This window comes from Cygnus olor, chromosome 6 (genome assembly GCF_009769625.2).
Source record: "Cygnus olor isolate bCygOlo1 chromosome 6, bCygOlo1.pri.v2, whole genome shotgun sequence".
NCBI classification, from domain to species: domain Eukaryota; kingdom Metazoa; phylum Chordata; class Aves; order Anseriformes; family Anatidae; genus Cygnus; species Cygnus olor.
The window spans coordinates 11,840,263-11,860,853 of record NC_049174.1 but is presented as its reverse complement, the minus strand read 5'-3'; the positions used below and the strand labels follow the sequence as shown (position 1 = coordinate 11,860,853).

The 20,591-nt window shown below is 43.3% G+C and overlaps 1 protein-coding gene across 4 annotated transcripts in view; it reads left to right on the top strand.

The window, feature by feature from the left end:
• The window catches only part of ADARB1 (adenosine deaminase RNA specific B1), a 76,271-nt gene that overhangs the window by 2,931 nt on the left and 52,749 nt on the right, over nucleotides 1-20,591 (top strand). The window contains exon 1 of one of the 4 annotated variants that reach the window (XM_040561758.1): nucleotides 916-1,112. The exons of 1 other annotated variant lie outside the window; for it this stretch is intronic. The gene's annotated coding sequence lies outside the window, so the exon portion shown is untranslated. Of the gene's footprint in view, nucleotides 1-915; nucleotides 1,113-14,675; nucleotides 14,693-17,495; nucleotides 17,514-20,591 lie in introns of those variants that run through there. 2 more of the 4 variants (XM_040561760.1, XM_040561761.1) reach the window with 2 other exon arrangements.

The window sequence follows — 20,591 nt, the reverse complement described above, 5'->3', positions numbered from 1 at the left end:
GGAATTGGGGTCTTTTTGCTTTCCCCGCCGTGGCTCAGCTGCAGCCTTGGTCGGCTGTGGTGTGCAGAGGGAGCTCTGGCTGGCGGCACAAGAGGAGAGGTTACCTTGAGCTGCCGCGGTGCAGCCTTTGTCGGCGGCTGCGGGGGCGAGCCAGGGCCAGCTGCCAGCGCCGTGACTCAGTGGCTCGGTGCTGTCCCCTTGGCCGGCGAGCTGCAGGAAGAGGCTGACCGCTGGGACGTCCCCGGGTGGTCTGCGGGCCGGGGGGAGCTGCGGAGGTCAGTGGTGTTGCCTTCTGCGGTGGTGCTGCAAGTGTCATCACCGAGATTTCTCATGTGTGATACGGACCACCTGTGAAAGTGCGGAAGCCACAAGCTTCTTTCCTTTGTACCTGATGGCTTGGTGTTATGGTTTTGTATTTCTGTGGCTTTTGTCTTTTTTTTTCTTTTCTTAATTTCGTGTATTTTTTTTATGTGCACGGAAAGGAGTGGCAATAGATTTTCATTAATTGGTTTCTTTAATTTCTTTCCTGATGTGGCAAGGGTAGGTCTCTTTGTGCTTATGTCTCTTATACTGAGGATGCTGCCTATGCTTTTAAAACAGGATTGCCTCTGTGAACAAATGTTTTTCCCTCTGCCACCCCTATATGTTTCTTAGCTTTATTTCCCATTGCATAAGCATCATGCTGCCAGTGTCCTGAATGAAATTGGTCAACAACATTGAGAAGCCAATCAAATTTGACAAGAGGGTAAAGATGTCAAAGGCAAGTGCCAAGACTTTCTGTGAGGACAAGCAGCTGAGTGGAGGAAGTTCTCAGATTATCACTCCAGCTAGAGGAAAAGGTGTTGGCTGGCTGGAAATATATTATTTAGACATCAGAGGATCTTGGTGGTAGAAAGACAAACAGGAAAGCAAGTTTTACAAGTCATTCCAGGAGGAGCTGAGTTTCCTTGTTTTCTTTCATGAGGGCAGGGGCCAGCAGTGTCACATTGCCTTAGGTGAGGAGGGAACAAAAGCCAGCTCTGGGCACCATCCCTTTCCTTTCAGCACATCCTTACCCTTGGGGCTGAAGCGGGAGCTGACTGGAGCAAGCCTGCTCGTGACTGAGAAATGAGGTAAGATTTGAAATGTCACAGTAAAGACTTATTGCAGTTCTCCAGGAAAGTGCCCTCATGTAGGTGCCATGTAACCCTGTGGGTTGGGGTTTTTCTGTGTAAAGTGTTTTTGGCAAAAGGCAAGCCTGTTCTGGGGATTGAAGAGCATTGCCTCTTTCCTGGTTTCGCCAGCACAGATGTAGGATGTTTATACTGATGGTCTTTTCCCGTTTGTTTTCTGAGGCTTTTTTCCGTTGAGGCACACTGGAACACAAAAATTAACCTTTGGATTCTGTTTTATTTCTCTTTTGAAGAGGTTCTAACAGAATGGAGCTCTCAGACCTGTGTTTTGGGCCTTGTGGGGAAGGTGCTGAATATCTGAAGTATTTTTATTTTGAGAAAGTGGGGGAGGATCTTTAATTTAAAGGAAAGTAGAAAGCTTCCTCGTTTGGTGATGAGCTTGAATTCAAAGCTGAATGTCAGGGTGTACTGTCTAACTGATTTCCTTGCTGTCTGTTGCTTTTGTTATTAATGCCTTAAGTTGTATAAACAATTTAGTGAGAGGGCCTTTGGTAATGCCAGGTTTCAGGACTATACCAATGCCAACTTGTATTTGTTTCAAACTCTGCATATACCAGGTCTCTTAATTTCCCAGTGGCTCTCCCTACTCCTTTCTGCTGTTAACATTGCCATATCAACTCTGGGAAGAGGTTAACTGTTTAAAATTTGATCAAAAAGAAAACACGCAAGTATGGAAAACATCAGTTTATTTTGTTTCTCAGTTGTAGCGCATGAAAATGAAGTTTTTACACAGGGCTTGTGAGACAACCTCAGCTAGAAGTTGAGGCATCTGTTTGAGTTTCAGAGACAGTATCTGCCTCTCATTCAGAAGGACTTCCACAGAAACTGTTTAGTGTGTCTAAAATGAGGTTGATTTTTATTTAGGTTGATTTATTCAGCTTTTCATCTTTATTAGCAAATGAGTCTTTAAGTTTGAACTTTCATGGCCTTTTTCCTAGCTTAATTATAGTGTAATATTTGGGCACAGCCTGCTGGGGAACTATTAGAGGGGAAAAAATATCTCCGACTTCTTTGGTGGAGATTGTGTTAAACAAAAAATTGTTTACTAAGGCCATTCTGAATCAAAATGATTTTTTTTTTTCAGCTCAAATATTGAGCATGGTTGCTGAGTACTTAATAATAAAATAAGTCTTTATGTGAATCCCAGTAAGAGCATAGTAGGATCTTTAATTCAAAGGCAGGAGCAGCCCTGTTTTTTCTCAATAACATTTTGCACAAGTGTGGATGGCCCTGGTAGAGGAATCCAGCTGGGGACAGTATAAATGTCAAGGTATGGACTGTAACTCGGGAGATATTGCTGAGGAGTAGGAGAGTGAAGGAAGATGACTCCGCAGACTTGCCCTGTAACTGCAGCGGCTGCCAAGGGGAGAATGTGGCCCTTGACAATGGGCTGGAGGGAGCCTGCGCCTGGCCCACCCTGGATGCTATTATGAGGATGGGAAGGAAAAATATATACTGATGGAAAACAGGCTAAGATAACACATTTCAACGCTGCTTTTGTTCTTAAACTTGCCATATTTTCCATGTTTAAAGATGGAGGACCAGTACTGCTGTATTTAAGTAACTGAAAAATGAGAGGTATGAGCATGCACAGTTGGATGTTAGGTGGCCGAACTGTGCTCTGTCTGTGAGAAACTTGTAATAAAGCTAGCTTGTTGGGGGAGCCTGACTTATTACCCTCCTTTGCTGCCCAGGTTATAAAGCTTGCTCCTGACACATGTAGTTCACAATGGGAGACCAAAGAAGGAGGAGAACTTCTGTTTTGTCAAGTATTTGTCCTGTTTCACCCCCACCCACTTTTTTTTTAAATCCTGTTAGCCTTTGGTCAACTTTGCAGTGTACATGTTTGTGTGAGAAACAGCATCTTTTTTTTTTTTTTCCTTGTACAAATTAGGACAAATTTATATTATACACAAAGAATAGCTTTTGTAACCTAAGCATCAGAGCTGGTTGAATGTCCCCCTTTGGACACTGATCCAGGGAGGTGTTCAGCCTCTTGGAACTAATTGCCTGCACAAAATCTGGGTGCTCTGTGGCAGGTGTGGAGCCACAAGGGAGGCCATGTGTTTGCCCTGAATTAAGGTCATCTTCCACAATAAACCAAAGAGTCATATTTTCCGGATCAGCTATAATGCATTCCCATTTTTTTCCTCACTAAAGTTTTCAGAGGAGCCGTGTGGCACTACGCTTCCATTTTCCCAGAAGAATTCACTTTGATGTCTGCTCTCAAGTTGCAGCCTCTCTCTTGGTTAGAAGCACTCTTACAACCAGTGAAGTCATCACTCAAGTGCTGAAAGCAGATGTGCTTTCCTGGGATTTAATATGTATCATACAGACATTCCTGGAGTAGTATTTTTACAGATGCTTTTTATCTTCTGCCACTTACCGATGCCAAGCAGTGCTCTGCAGTTTGATGTAGTGTGATACTGTGTTTTGATAACAAAGAGGAGCTGGAAATTAATGCTTAACTAGAAACAGGGATTCTGGCAGTAGTGTTTTGGATGTGCACATTAGCATTTTAACTGCAATCAGGAGTCTGCTGTCTGTGACAACCCCTGGTTGTCTCCGCCTGTTGTGCTTTGGTCCTCACGGAGGAGCAGTGTGTGTGGACTCCCTTTAGGTGCCAGCAAGCATGAAGACGAGCTCTGGGTACATGTCTGCCACCTGCAAGTTTGCGATTGGATTGTGCCTCCATCGCTAGTTCAGCCTTTGATTAACCAGAAGCTAAACTGGGACCACTTGCTGAGTTAGCAGCTCTGAAGAGTGTGAAGCCAGAAAGTACAGCTGACGTGAGCGAAAGCGTGGGGGTCTAGTCTGAGGGCTAGTGTGAGCTTTTGACAAAGTACAGTCAAAGGGTCAAAGTCTCACAGGCTAAAGAGCTTTCAAGAAAGTGTAGAAAATCCTCTCTTAACCCTGCAGCCTGCCCTCCAAGTGTTCAGTGCTTGGATTAGTGGCAGTGCGAGCGCTGAAGTCTCCCTCTGTCGTTCCGTGAGGACTGACAAGTCCTTCCAGTGCTGTGAAGTCAAGATCTATATGTGTGAAGTTGGCATTTCCCCCATGTTTGAGTCTCCTTGCAAAAATCTGGGAAGTTTCATGAAACCTAGCTATATGTTTGTCCGCAGTGACAAAAAGTTGGAAATACCTCCTGGAATGTACCGCAGTGTCTGTGCACAGGGAGCGTTGGCCTGCAAGCCTCTGGGTAGGTAGGTTGTCCTGTTATGCCAAAGTTGATTTCCATAGACTCCAGTGCTGATGGATGTGAGTACTACTGTTGCTGTGTCTGTTTTTCTGGTGCAGCCTGATTTCTCTTCTCTTATCCCCTGGAAACTATTATTAGTAAGTGAGGTTTTTTGCCCTTTTTTTTTTTTTTTGAATTGAGTGAGTGCATAATCAGTATTTCATTCACTGTCCTTACATATGCTTAAATATAGTATTAACGTAATCTTCTTACATGCTTTTCCTCCTGCTTCTCCGGAGTTGATAAAGCAACCAAGTTCACCATTAATAAGATGTGTGAATGAGCTTGCCTGGAAGCAGAATGATTCCCTTTGGGCTTTGGGCTGGTGCTCTCCATGGTGCCACTGGGCCGGGCAGGGGCTGGTGGGGTCTCACCTTCTGCCGTGCTGCGTGTGGCTGACTGGGAGAGCCTTCCGAGGGGAGCAGCAGCCAGCTTGCCTCGCGCACAGGCTGCTTGTTAATCCTGGTGTGCTGAGGGTGCACCGGGTGGTCTCTGTGTTCAGGTAGCACACCCTGCACTCTGGGAGCTTTGGTGCACAAGATGTCTAAAATAAATTTTGAACATTAGGCCATGGTGACGTTTCCTGGACACTGAGAATGTGTTCTTGTTTAAAAAAAAAAAAAATGTCTGGTGTTCATGCAGCTCCATATGTTTTTCTCAGCCCCTCTTCTCCTGTCATTGTATTTCAGGGCAGGATGGCTAGCTCTTTACTAGTCCAGATGATATTCAGCATTTTGAGACAGTATTTCCAGCTCTGCTGCTCCTTTTCCCTTTCCTTTGACCTCCTTGTTTCTGTTCGCAGAGCTGCCTGCTTTTTATGTAGGGTTCAATCTGTTTTAACAGTCAGCAGGTGAGATCTCAGTCTTGGGTGACCCATGATACTTGTGAGGCCTGTTCTGCTGTCCTTGTTAGGAATGTTTGCAGCTTCTCTCAGCATCAGTGTCCTTGCTGGCTCTGTAGGTACAAGCCTATTGCAGCTTCAATCTATGCTTTGCACCATAACTTGTTGAAGAAATTTACTTTAAAAGAAAATAGGCTTTCTGGTCTTAAGCAAGCTTTCATGATGTGCTCGAGGACATTTTCTCAATAGCTCTTCTTGATTGCACCGAGTGAATGTGGAAGAGACTAGAAATACAACATCCAATTCTTGCAATAAGAGCTCCGTTGCATTTGAGGAACGTGGCTATTGACTGTTACTCTCTTGCCAGAGTATCATCTGATCTATAGGACAGCATGGATGAAACAGGCTGCTTTGAATTATAAAGGAAAAAAAAAAGACAGTATTTTGATGCTCGTAGGTTTTATAGTGCAATGGCAAAAAGAAGGAAAAGAATTGTTCCCCTGGTAGCCTTTGGTGTAACATAGTTCCTTGACAGTAGTTTAAGGTTTTGGCTTTGTTGTTGTTGCTGCTCCCTTGCATACCTGCCTTCTGGTGGTTTCTTGCCTAGGTTCAGTGCTCTGATGTAGCCCAAATGGGGCATAAAGTAGAGAACAGTCATATTAATCAGGACAGTATAGTCCCTTTGCTTGGGAAGAGGCAGAAAACACTAACACTGTCTGTTTAGTTGCAGACTTTCTCTCATTAGGAGACCCAGAACAACAACTAGGCAGCAGAGTATCCTGGCAAGAGGTGAGAGAATGGTTAAGAATGGAATACTTCACTGTCACTGTACAATCCGTGCTGCTCTTGCTGTTGAGCCATAGTCATCGTTTGGCATATGTCCTAACTAAACCCCTAGTCTTTTTCCCTAGCCTTTTTTTTTTTTTTTTCACTTGTAGAGTGTTGGGTCAGGTTGGTGAGGGTTCTGACAACCATATGGATCCCTCAGATACGGAGCTATAGTGCCTGTTCTGTGAAACATGCAAACAGCACAGCCCTCTGAGTGGTTTGAAAGCAGCAGTACCCCTAGATGGACGGAATTCCAGGAAAGTGAGCTTATACATATTTTTACATCCACTGACACTTGCAGTGTGTACAGGCTCCTGGTGCTCCAGCGGGATTTCAGGCATACGCAGTTCGTATGTGGAAGTGTTGGTAGCGAATACTAGTTTAATGTGTGTGGGGTGGGATAGTTTGGAATAGATGACTTCTGGACCTGTGTTAGGAGGCTGCTGGCATCCTTACCTGAGGTTTTTGTCTCTCAGAGATGAAATCTTGGTGTCTTGTTCAGTGATTGCTCACATTGTTTAGGTTATCCTTCAGAGAACAGTTAGCTGCCTAAATTTCTGAACAAATAGATTCCTCCCTACTTCAGTGAAAATGCATGCGATATATGTGTATGTATGAAATGCATGCATAGGTACAAGTTTTTATTAGTACCAGAATAAAAACGAGTCTAAAATTAATGTAGATACAGTAAGAGGTCCCCAAAGTAGGTGCATAATCTAAGTCCTACTCAATAGCGTGGTTTCATCACCCGTGGACTGCTGTATTCCTTGCTTCTGCGTCTGAGCTTGCTTTGTTATCTTGGTTGCATTAACTCTCTCTCTATCTTTCACTCTGTAGTTCTGTTGTAGTAAACCTGAAGCACTTTTGTCTCAGCTGCTCACTGGTGTTGGTATGTCAGGGGTTGCCTGTGAGCCAAGGGGATGGGAGATTTCCACCCTGTTTCAGGAGCAGATGTAACGTTGTCCATACAGGAAGCAGTGTTTGTCCCTCGGTAAATTTGTTGCTGTTCTTAGGTTCCTGGAGAGCCGTGATGGGGTAATCGTTAGACCTGCTGTGTGTTAGCAGATATCTGGGAAGTGGCAGAGATGGAGCAGGGAGGTCATGGTGGTACAAGATGTGTACGTGCCCTGCTAGGTGGGGGGGATGGCAAAGGCACCCTGTACTGCTGCAGGCGGTCTGTGGCTTTGACCGAAGTGGAGCGGACGTGCAACAAAGCAGGGGGAGAGAGGCAGAGAGATGGCGCTCTGGTTTCCTGCAGGATCACAGCAGGAGCCCCTCTGTGCCCTGGGTGCTCTCAGCTGCTTTCTCTGGTGCACAGCAGTGCCCAGGGCTTCCTGGTCATGTTTCTTTGGGCTGGTGTGGCAGCTTGGTGAGGAGCTGCCCTCCTGCAGCATGTATGGCGCTTTGGGGCCTCCTGGAAATGCTTTCTGAAAGGCTATGGGAAGATAAAGGCGCTCCTGGCTCATCTAGCGTAGCCTTGCTGTGCTGTCATCTGCCGCCCATATCAGTTCTACCTGAAAAGCATTGATTATTTCTTGCCTTCGTACAAAAAGCCTCGTTTGGTTCTGTACCTCTCTCCTACAGGTCAGGAAATTGCTTTCCTTTTTTCCTTCTCTGCTGTATTTGGCCCAGTCATATTCTGGCTTGTTCTGCTAGACTCTTGGGTCACTTCCCTCAAACTCACTGCACCACGTACTACCCTATATTCCTTCCCTGTTTGCCTTCTGCTTGGAAATGATACCGATTTACATGAAATGGAAAGATGTGCAGCATTCTGTATCAGACTTTGCTATGCCTTACGCAATGGCAAGTTCCTGACAGAAATAACTCTCTTGCTATATCCAGTGCTTCTGTTTCCTCGCTGTGTCAGTATGAGGACCAGCACACTGGCTAACACAGGTGATCAGTACACCAACACTTTCTTTTCAGTCTGTTCTGGTTCTGAACCACCAGTTTATGACAAAGGTCTGGTCATATAGGTTCCATGCAACCACAGAAAACAGTTTTGGGAGAAACCTTTGGAAGTCACTTGTTCAACCTCCTGCACAAAGCTGGGATAACATCAAAGTTGGGTTGAGCTGCTCAGGGCCTTCTCCAGTTGCATTTGGAAAATCTGCATTTTGAGGAACTGAATTAGTAAGTTTTCTCAACACAAAAAACCCTTTGGCTTGACTCTCTTCTCTCTGTAAAGCACCTTTGTTCTGGAAGTCACCATTGTCTCTGCAGAACTAGTTGATGATTATGGTGTTATATCAAATACCATCTTGATTTATTTTTATTGATGCAAGTTATTAACTCCAACTCTATCTCTTCCCGACTTGATAACAAGGACTATTATGAGGTATGCACTGTTTCTTGAGAGGGGGACACTGGCAAAAGCCATTTGAAAATCTAGATAGGTCAGTGTGCCTGCTTCTAACTAGTGCTCCACTGATAACACTCAAGATATCTAGTAAATTGATAATGCACAGCTTCTTCTTTGAGGACATAATGATAATTTGTTTTATAAAATTATACTATGCAGGTTATCTTTCTGTATTTGCTATTCAACAACATATTTCCAGATAAACATGGGTTCTACATGCAATAAGGTATGGGCCCAACACTGCTCAAACAGTTGGCAGGATGGGATGTGCTTTTTGGCAGCATAGTCCTTTCACTGTAAATTACCCAGGACCCAATTCATTGTTTCTTGAGTCACTGCAGATCTCTTGGCAAGCACATCTTTAAAAATGGTGAACCTCAGCCCTGAGAAATGGCCCCTTTCCTCAGAAATATCCTGGTCCTTCTTTGCTGTTTGAGCTGCTGCCCCCTGAGGTTCCCTGGGGAATACAGACCTCTGAAGCTTGTATTTGTGCTGCTGCTCATGAAGGGCTTTGTTTCTACACTAATGGTGGTTGCTCAAAAAACTACATTAAAATAACTCATAAGCCTCAGCTGTGAAGGAAAACCAATGAATTTGGAAAGGATTGTTGTCTATAAATTCACAAAGTGTGGAGAAACTGCCCCAAAGAAAAATAAATGGAAGGGGGCAGCTTTTGACGTAAGAGCCAAAAGTTTAACTAGCTAGGAACCAATTTACAGTGGAAAAGGAAAGGTTTTGAGCTGTGACTGCGGTCAAGGTTTGGGGAAGTGAGGTGTGGCCTTGGTCTCATCTGAAGGAGCATTGTAGGGCCTCAGGTTTAAGCTTATCCTGATGAAACCTCTCTGAAGAGGCAGCACAGGCTTGCGGTATTGCAGAGCTCAGACGGGACAGTCTAGGGGATCCCTGCCTGTCATGCTTACAGTGATATTACCGCTGACCTGTGGTAGTAATATTGAGTGAGAGAAGTAGCATTTTCTCTGTTCATGGAGGGCAGAGTCAAAGCTAAAGTTCCCATCGGTTTATGAGAGACTAACACTTGAGAGAAGCAAATCACCCAGCTCCTGTGAATAAACGCTTACTGTTGTGTCCTGTCATTTTATTGTTTTGATGTTTTGAAATAATCTGAAACCAATATTCAGCGTTTTTGCTGAGCAAATGTATTTTAGGCACCAAGTCTTGTAGCCAGGAATTGTAACTTCAGTGTGTGCTGAGCTCTGCATGCGATGTTAAAGCACTGCATTTCACATTTCCCTCTGTTTTTGCAGGATTAACCTGGATATTGGCAGTTTGAAATAGAAACTTGAAGGCCAACCCGGCTGGAGTGCAGCTGCAGTGAGCAGCTATAGCAGGTGTCACAGCCAGGCAGAGCTGAGCAGGCTGGGCCACTACTGGGCAAAAACATAGGCAGTGTGGGAATTCCCATGCTCTGGGAAACCACACAGCGCCAGGCATCAGCCCACAGACACAGGGGCTGGGGGCAGAAGTTGGGAGAAACATTTTGTTGCATATAGACCAGTGAAGTGAATTATTTCAGTTTGCTGCGCTTTGAACATCTGTGCTTCTACTGAAGGCTACATTACTTTAACCAAGTTTTTTCAGCCGCTGGTATTTAAAATGTTATTTTTTGATGGAACTTCTCAAATGCACAGAAGTTAAGAAAAATTTTACGCTGTCTGGGACTTTGCCTAATTCTTCCCCACTTAAATATATATTGTTTCAGATTTGCCTTGTTCTTTGGGGCCACTCTGCATGATTTAGTTAGTAGGTAAAGTAGGCATAAGTATTTCTGCCCTCATTAACTTAATTTCCTTTGGTGATCAGAAGCAATTTTTAATACTCAGGAAGAAATGATTTAATATCTGTAAAATTACCAAATTTTATCTGAATTCAAAATAAAAAGACTTTGAAAATTAGAATGAATTATCTGCTGACTGCCACTAGATTCTATGGAAAAAGGAATTTGTACGTTGTATTTCAGCCTTTTCTACTTAAGGAAAGAGGAGAAATATATGAAATCACACATCAACAAAAGCAGTGAATTGTTAAGGGGAAGCTGTTAAGGATCTCATTTAAAGTAACACAGCTGATGGGGTAAGATATCAATATTGTTTTCTATAGTCTTGAGTCTCTTAATAAAAATTCTGGTCTTGTTGCCCTTTGCTGTGGTTTCTGCTTAAGAACCATTATACACAAGTCTTATCAAAACCTCTCTGTATGTGAGCAACAGAGCCGAGGAGGGTCTGTTCTGGACATGGCATTGTGCTGTCTCTCTCATGCCGTCATTCTCCCTCTCCCTTGCTCCACTCCCTGCCCTGTCTGGCCTCTCCCAAGTGTTTTACTTGATGATTTTGTCAGACTTGGATGTATTGCAGTTTCTTGAATAAGGAGGAAGTGGTAAGTATCATATCTGCACAATATGCCTGTAAAATGTCTAATGCTGTGTGATGGCAAACATTCTGCCCACGCAACGGTGTGGTGATTCAAATCAGATTTTACACCATAACTTTTTTTATTTTGCATACAGATATTTAATATCGAGTACCACAAGGAGCTACTTTAAAAAGGACAGTTTGAGTCAGTCTTGTCTTAGAGACAGCTTGCCAGCTGTAGCCAACAGATCCCAAAGAATGCTTCCAAAAGCTCAGAAGAGAGAAGGAAGTTGAGGCTTCTCAAAAAGGTAGTTTGGTTTGGTAGCATGGTTTTAAAGTAAAAGATAACACTTCAGCATTCTTAGAAGTCCAGCAGCTGGTTCTTTCAGGAATATTGGAATGATGAGACAACTTCTGAAGCTGCAAACATGGAGATAGAGACCGCCAGCAAAGCTTTAGTTTAGAGATGTTGACTGTTTCAAGTACAGCTTGCTTAGCCTGCAGTTATGCATTCTCCCTGGGTGCTGGGACAGACTGACATCAGCCTGACATCAGCCACTGAAAAGGAGACAACCCATTTTAAAATCCAGGCGCTGGTTTCTTAGTTTCCAGCAGTTGTGAAGCAGTTCACATGATACCCCCTTCCCTTTCCTACCTGCCACTGCCCCAGCTCACATGGTGGGGCATTAACAGGACCACTGGGTACCTGCAGGTAGGTCCCTGCCAGTGGTTCAGTCATGCTCCATCGCCAGTTGCAAAAGGGGCTGAAGCTCTACTGGTTTTCCAGTTCCTTGGCTGCTCAGCTTGTCTCTTTTCACTGTGTCAGTCCCCAGGATCCCTAGCTGTGCACAAAACACAAAAGCAGTCTATGCATAAGTAGAGAAGCAGTGAAAGAACAATTGACCCGGAAACATAATTTCCAGCTAATCACGCCCCAATCTTTTGTTCAGTAAAATAGTGTGATTCAGGCACCTTTCTTCTACGTTTTTTTAGCTTCCCTCTGCAGTCTAGAGTTATTGTAATATGCACGTTAAAGCCAAAAGATTAAAGAGCTTTGAAATGTTCCCACATTAAAGGCATAACACTCATTTCAAAAAGAAATCTAAAAATAAAGCACACCACATGCCTTCAGAGGCTGGGTGCTCGGTACACACATTCTGTGCCAGCAGTGACCGCAGCTTGTCTGCTTGAGTGGGGAGATGGCTGTGATGGCAGAGTACTCGCTGCTGTCGGGTGCCCAGGCTTTTGGGACATGACTGCAATCCAGATTTTTTCTTTTGCTGGCTTAACTTATGCTTCCTGGCTTTTATTTTCAACAGATGCAGAGGGGGAAAGTGCATGGAGAATGGTTGGCAATGTGATGAATATCAAAGGCTAAGCCCAAAAAGTGTGCAGATAAAACCACAAAAATACTACGGATACTTTACTTTGCTGGGCGGCTGAACTCACAAACAACTGTTCTCTCACTCCCTCTCCTCAAAGAAAAGGGAGAAAATATGATGGAAAAGTCTCAAGGGTTGAGCTAAGGACAGGGAAATCGCTCAACAAGTATTGTCACGGGCAGAACAGACTCAGCATAGGGAGATTAATGTAATTTATTACCTATTACTAACAAGCTAGAGCAGAGAGAAACTAAAAATACCTTCTCCCCATCCACCCTCTCCAAGTCCTCCCCCTGAGCAGTGCCGAGGAACAGGGAATGGGGGCTGGGATCAGTCCCTAACGCTTCACGTCCGCAGCTCCTTCACGGTCACTCTCTGCCCCTGCTCCGCGTGGGGTCCCTCCCATGGGATGCCATCCTTCCCCACGGGCAGCAGCTCTTCAAGAACTGCTCCCACATGGCTCCATACCACGGGGTCCATCCGTCAGGAGCAAACTGCTCCAACCTGGGTCCCCCACGGGCGGCAGCTCCCCCAAGACCCCCTGCTCCTGTGTGGTCCTCCACGGGCTGCAGCTCCGGCCCGGGGCCTGCTCCTGCGGGGGCTCTCCATGGGCCGCAGCCTCCTCCAGGCCACATCCACCTGGTCCACCGGGGGCTCCTCCATGGGCTGCAGCGTGGAGATCTGCTCCATGTGGGACCCATGGGCTGCAGGGGGACAGCCTGCTCCACCAGGGGCCTCTCCACAGGCCGCAGGGGAACTGCTGCTGCTTGCCTGGAGCACCTCCTGCCCTCCTGCTGCACTGACCATGGTGTCTGCAAGGCCGTTTCTCACTCCTCTCTTTCCCAGCTGCTGTTGTACAGCAGTTTTTTTCTGCTTTCTTAAATTTGTTCTCACAGAGGCACACTCAGTATCGCTTATTGGCTTGGCAGTGGTGTGTCCCTTTAGAGTTGGCTGAAACTGGCCCTTATCTAACATGGGGCAGCTTCTGGACTCTTCTAACAGAGGCCACCCCTGCAGCCCCCTACTACCAAATCCTTTCCACGTAAACCCAATACAGGTAAATAACTTGCTTTCCACCTTCTACATTTTATATTGGTATACACCTTTTACTGAAGTTGTGGCACCCTTTTCTGCTGATTTATCTTCATATAGGCATTGTAAACTTCAATCAAGTTGTGTTCTAATCTTCTCTCTGGAAAAATCAATTAAATTCTTGGATTGGGCTGTGTAAGATGTCTTTGCTGCAGTTGTTTGAGGGCAGGGTACACCCGTGCTCTTTGGATCTTGACACTAGGGGGGGTGTTTTCATCCTCTCTCAGGTGTAGGTGAGTAACCCTGTTCTCACTTGATGCTCTGCTTTTAAATCAACAGTAAATAGTGTTTGTTCCTCAAGCTGCAGAAATGTCTTGGAAGCTCCCAGCCCATTGTGCCTCATTACCAGGTGCCTCCATCCAGCCAGCTTCTGCTGACTATGGTCTGTCTTCCAGTTTCCCCAGCAGCTGTCTCTTACATAGCATGCTTTGCAACAGCATTTGAGAGCAAGCAGCACTGGAAGGAGCTGATGGCAGTGGTTTGCTTTTCTGCCAGACAGCGAAGATCAGCTGTCTGCGGGGCGGATGTGGGAACACCGTTTTGGGAGAAACCATACGCCTCTGTGATCAGATCTCCACTGTCTGCTCCCAGCACGAAGGACTGGAGGAGCACCAATCCTTAGTCATGAATTAAAGTGGAAGTGGAAATAAGAAATTGTTTAAAAACATATTTAAGCTAGTGTTTTGTAAATGGTTAATTCTCCAGCATTATCAAAGGCCTGATCTTTACATGAAACCTCCCTTTCAGTACAGCAAAAGGCCATTGTGTTCTGCATTTAAAAGCAGAAGCCTGTGAATAAGATATGTTGTTACAGCAGTCCTGAAGCACCGAGAACACAGTGGAAAGGAGAAATGTACCTTTGTGACTAGCAAACTTTGTGGTAGTAAACTTTATTTGGATTCTGCAGGGACTGACTTCCCACGGTTAGCTTCCTGGTCTCTTGAGACAGGGGCTAGAGAAGATATTCGTGCATCCTCAGTGCAGGATGTAGTCTGGTACTTTTGAACACTGTTAAACTAAGTGATGAATATTTTGCATCCTTTCTCTAAACATTGATTTCTGAGGCATTTTTATGATGTTACAGTCCCTGTAGCTCACGCGAATCCTCTCTCTTCCTTATGGAGGAAGTAAGAACAAAAATAAGTCTGTCTTGTTCTGAAGTCCTAAAGATACGAATGTTGTTCAAGTGATGAATGATTTGCGCTCCTCTACTATGTGTTGAAAATAAGTAATACAAGAAGTTTTATAGCTTTTTTTTTTTTTCAGGATGCGTTAAGCAGAAACCCCCAGGCGCTCACTGTAGCAGGGACAGCAACTTCCATCACCTTTCTCAGTTGGTTAAGGAATGTCCTTGTCCTGATGGGATGTCTTCCAGCACGAGAATGAGTTGGTGCACCTGGCATGGGTGGGTTGTCCCAACCCTGCTTGTCCTCTAGCCTAAGTTGTTCTCAGTCTGTAGTCCAGACTAATGTTTTCGTGTAGCTGTTGTCTCCAAGATGCTGGTAGGAACAGAGAAATTATTTTCGATTGATTTTTTGAATTCCTTTGTATTTCCAAATTTGCTGCTTAGTCTTGAGATTGTACTATTGTACCGTTTCAGTTTGACTAATGTTTAAAACAGCTAAATGAGTAATACCAATGTTTAAACATTAGCTGTAGTGAAATCACAAAAAAAAAAAGATTAAAGCCTAGATTCCCTTGAAGATGTTTTGCACACATGAATAATTCCTTTGGCTTCAGTTGCATTCTTTTCTGAGGTAGCCATTCTTATAAATAGGATGTGTTCTTGTAGAAAGGAGAAGTAACATTAAAATCTTTGATTTTGCAATAATGTAACTTCGGAAATTGAAATTTTATATTAAGGAGTTAGGCTGTCATAAATAACTAATACATCAACACATTATAAGTTTTAAAATGTAGGAACCACAAAACTAAGAAAAGAAAAGTTCCTTACTGACATTCTAAGAATATGTGAAACCATTTTTTGGTGAGAGAATGGTTGAAAAAATAATCTGCATCTGTAGTTTTGCAAGAACAGTTTAGAATCTTTGAGTATTCCAGAATAAATGCTGAACACAATCCTATTTGATACCTGCAGCAAAAGCAGTCATACTTGATGGCTTGGATATTGTTTCATGGAGTAGCATCCTTTTTGTTCCTGTGGGTGCTAACACAGTTCTTGTTGTTTAATAGCTGTAGAATTTTCATAGCTTTTCACTTCAGTGTCTTGCAAACTGATACTTTTTCTGCATATGCTTCCCCCCCAAAAAAAAAGTTTGCTTTATGCCAAGGGAAGCAGATGTATTTGACAGGACTGGAAAAAAAAATATGTATGTGTGTATAAATATAAAAGAGCATAGTGCTAGAGCAGATAGCTATTGCACAATGGAACACTGTATTTTTTAATTTCAGATTTGTTATGTGCGTGAACTATACTTTTTCCTAAACAGTATGTTTTTCTGATGATGAGTGGTTGCTAGCCTTTCCTAACCTATTTTAGATTTTTAAATGATCGATTTAAAAGGGGTATATGGTTGCAGTTTGGATATGGGATATTATTTCATTAATTCTGTCCGATAAACTAAGGTAGGGTATCATCATAGATGTCAAATGATTTCTTGCCTTTTTGATGGAAAAAGTATTTCCAGAGATAAATCCAGTTTTGTAGCTGTGTTATTGAACTGCGTGTGTAGTTTAAGTCAGATTCTTGGCCAATTGGTTTATGAAAAAACATGTCACATGTTTAATTCCAGGCTAATGCTATAGTAGCAAGATCTGCCATGAAAACATCTCTTTCCTGGGAACAGTGGGAGAAGATGAAGAGTGGGACCAAAGCCCTGGTAGTTACTCACAGTTTGTCTCAAACTGGAGGCATGCTCTGTTTTACCTCCCTTTGGAAACTGGTGATGGCAGTTTGAAGTGGGAAAAGTTCCTTCTTTATTCCTAGTTGAAGAAGAAAATGGTGTTTAAAAATGCGGACAAATTCTAGAAATCGACAAATGAACAATCCCAGTCAGCTGCATTTGCTTAGCAGCTCATGTGTGCTTGCACTTGCTTGTGTCCAAGCGGAGGAATGCCTGAACAGTTCAGGCAGGAATAAAGGTTTCTTGTTTGCCTTAATCGGGTGTTGAAAGGCTGGTGTAATTCTGTTTTAATAGACTAGCTCTTGTGGTGATAAGAAGGGTGTAAACTAGATAGAAGAAACAGTGTCTGTGTCCGCATGAAAAATGTATCATCCTTTGAGTTTCTTTTTTGACCTCTCTGTGAGAAACTTCTTGACGCAACTTGAGTCAGGATGGAAACTGAGCAAAAATGAGCTGAGGAGTACAACTTGCTTTCTGCCTCTAAGCAGTGTTATTTCCTGAACCAACATTAAAATTTGATAACAGATGATGCCAGATTTAACATACCTGTGATTTTTTTTTCATGTGAAAGTGTGCAGTTGAGATGCCTATGCAGCTTACTTGTGCTTTTCAAATAGGAAAGTAAATACTTAAAGATTGGAACTAGTGCTTTTTGTCCTGTCTGTTCATTTGGCTGGTGGTGAGTGTCTCCAGACATCCACCTTGCATTTTAGTGGTTCTTACAATTAGTTATTTTTTTCTGGAGGTAGGAGTCTCCTGCCCTTTGTGCAAGGGTATTTAAGAGATCTATGTAATTGGCCATCCTTTTTCTTCCACAAAATGATGCAGAGCCGAATTTGCACTTCTACTATTTTGCAAATTTAAAATACAGCATATTATTATTATTTTTAAGATACTGGAGTGGAATATGAATGTTTAGTGCATATGCACAGTGGAAGATTGCCATTCCCTTTGGCTTCTCTGATGTATGTCACACCTTGACCCTGGGGCTCCCCATGGAGGGGCCTGTACAGGTTGTCCCTTTTCCTCAGCCTGTAATTTTGTGTTTAATTCGGGCTTGTCTCTCTGTGCTCCTTTGCAGTTGTACGGGTGGGCTTTTTGTCACAAAAGTTAACAGAAACTATTTTCTGTGTGATGTACAGGACGCTCATCTTCCAGTTTCACAGGTCTCCACTGCCCTGGAAGGAAGAACAAGCTCTATAAGCAGCTTACCAGCTGCTACTGGAGAGTAGTGCTGTATCAGTGGCACCACCCCATGCACGCTCTTCTCCTTGTGTCAGGGGCCATCCTGGCACCTTCTGCAGTCACAGAACCTCACCTCCCCCAAGAAACCTGAGCTGAACAACTAGCAACGCTAACGAGGTTAGATAAACTGATGGGAAAACTGGGCTGGCCTGGAGGCAGGAACCATTTTTACTTTTATTTCACTTAGATGCATCCAGCATGGTTAGAGGCTCTTTACATGTTTTTCTCTAAATGGCAGAGCCGTGTTTCATGTCATGCAGTGCTGTTCTTTGTGGGTTACCTGAGTGCATCCTCTTGGTGTTCTCCCAGCGCCACCTGTTCTCCACTTACCTTTCAGCTGAGCAAGTGGAGAGAGAGCTCAGTGTCAAAGTCAGCAATGCTGAAACTTAACACAGGTGCATCGACAGGGTTTCATCTTACAGCAAATGAGCTAAGAAGGGGGCACTAATAGCTGGTAGTGGTAGCACTGGAGTTACAGGAACTCTTACACGTACTCAGCCAGGTAGTCCTTAATTGCCCTCGAGGAAGGAGATCTTTATTGCTTAAGAAGAGACATAAATTCTTTCTCCTTTATCAAAGACGTAGGACTATCTGTTGACCAGTGAAGAGCTCAGAATTTTAGCTGGATGTGCTTCTCAGTACCTCTCTGCTAAGGAAATTTTAATAGGCCTGGCAGTTAGAGGTGTTTCACAGATGTGAGATGCAGCGTGTGGAATGAAGTTATGGTTATCAGATCTCTGATTTGATTCTTATTGTATGGTTAAAGCCTTGAAACATTTTCAGTTGAGCTGTAAAAAATCATAAATCCCCAGCATGATGTGTTCTTCAAATGAGTTTCAAATATTCTTTGCACTGGGGGAAATTGTATTGGGTGTGTCTCGCAACTCTTCTGTGAATAAACCCACTAGGTCTTCTTTGTTTTAGACATGAAGCTGTTTGGAAGTCTCTTGATTTCTATCTTTTTGTACAGTTTTCAGTGACTGGAGAGTTTGGTAGTGATAATTGAAATTGAGTTTGACTGGATGGAGGAGGTGGTGGGGATGCAAACTGGGTAAAGCACTTTTCTTAGCTCTTTCGTCTGTGTGGTTTCTCTGAAAACCTGTTCATCTTTGAGAAGCTGAACGTGACTGAAAGTACCACAAGTCTTGGGTATAGTAGTGTTTTGATAGCCAAATAGAGCTGTGTCGAGTGCTGCTTCAATGCTATGCCTAGCCTTATTTGTATTTGCTTTGCTTTTTAGTTGTTATTCCAGCCACATGGTGAAAAAGAGCTCTTCTTAGGCTGTTTCTTCCAAGTATTTTACCGCTGTCTGTCTCAGTAGGATAGACTTTTATGAAAATGACAATCTTGTTTCTGTGAAGGAAGCAGATGATAGCATCTGTCTTCAGGGCCTTTTTCCTGACTAAGAAGGGACTTAGTAAGGGACTAAGAATTTGCTGACTGCTTTTTGGGCAGTAGCAGTGTAGAGATGCTGCTCAGAGGAGCCCTTCTGGCACGCAAATATGAGGCTCTGCCTGTAAAAGGTGTCAGAGAAACACATTATGACCTGAGCAAGCCCTGAAGTATCCAGCTGCCACCAGGCAGAACCAGGTAGGAAATGTGGAAGATTAGAGGTTTGCTCATAGCTTTTATAACTGAGGGGTATTTTCCTCTCTTTCCCATTTAGTGTGTTTACTGGTTTAAGGTATTCCAAGTCTTGTTTTTCCTTCTTCTGGTCTTTACTACTTACAGTCCTGCAGCAGTGAAGCTCTGTCTTACCAGCAGAGGTGGGTTTGTGCAGGGCTGCAGGATTTGCACTGGATGCTGACCTTCAGGTGCCTTTTGTGCTGCTGACTTTGTTGTGGGAGCCATAAAACCTCAAAGCAGAGCCATCCTTTGCTGAGTGAATGCACCCAGAGCCCTGAGCAGGTGTCTGAGCACATGGCTCTGCCAGCTTTGAAAACCCAGGTTCAAATGGTGGCCTGTTTGAGTTTAAAGTATAGTGTTGTTTTTAACAACAGCAACAACAACTTTTGTCTAATTTTTAATTATCATTTTATTTAAAACAATGCTTATGTAGAATGAGAGCTATCAGAAACTTAAGAAAAATATATTTTCAGTGGATATTTGCCCCAAATAATGGAATTTCATGGTTTATAGCGCATATTACGTGTGTTCCAAATGAAAGAGTTTTTGTTGTGGACTATTAGGTTGGACTATTACTGTGGGCTACTAGGTTGGGAAAATATCAAAGGATATGTAGGTGCAGTGTCCACAGTATGGCGATTTACAATTTGGTGTGTTTGAGTATAGCCTGTTACAGTCTGGGAAACTGACTCCAGTTGACACTGCATTGAGCTTTCCGAACGTTTTTAGTACTTTATGGTAAGTCCAAAATATTATTGTTGTGTTTTTCTGGATTGGTGGTGTTACTGAAAAATGCCACCATGCACTTTTGGGAAACTGAAGTGTCTTTGGAAAAAAAAAAAAAAGATTGAATTAATGCAGTCTTCCAGTATTGGAACTTTAAATATTGTATCAGAACCTTTCTTGTCTAACTGAACCAAAACAGTTCAATATATAATGTATGCGTTCATAAGTTTGTTGTGCCCATTGCTGTATATATGTGTGCTGTATAACTTGAATTAAGTTTGCTTAGAGAAAGACTTTGTAGAGTGCCAGCACCCTCTTGTGGGTAGTGTAATAGCAGGGAATTTTGTCTTTCAAGGTGCAAATACCAAAATCTTTTACCTGGTACAATATATATCCACTGCTGTAAGTGTGTCCCATTCCACCCCCCCAAACAACTACTGAACTGCAAGTGTTTTCACAGAACATCACCGCTTGACTGAAATACTTTATTTCTTTGGAAATCACTTCTTTAATTTGCTGAACATCAGGATCATTTTAGAATAATGTATCTTCACGTTGCTAAATTCACAGATTTTTATTTTTTTTTTTATAACTAGAAGTTTATCTGTAATAGCAAAATTATTCTGTTCCTGATTGAGCAGGAATGTTGTGTGTGTGTGTAAATCAAAGAAAGTTTCTTGCAGAGTTAGTCTTTTCTGTTATCATATATCTTTCTTATTCTACATCAGCCTTTTGTTTCCAGTGCTGCTAGCTGAGGGACTTTGAAGTTTTGCAGGGACTTTAGGAGAATGCAAGACAATGTATCAAGAAAATGGTGTTTGAAAAGGGGAGTGCAATGTGAGG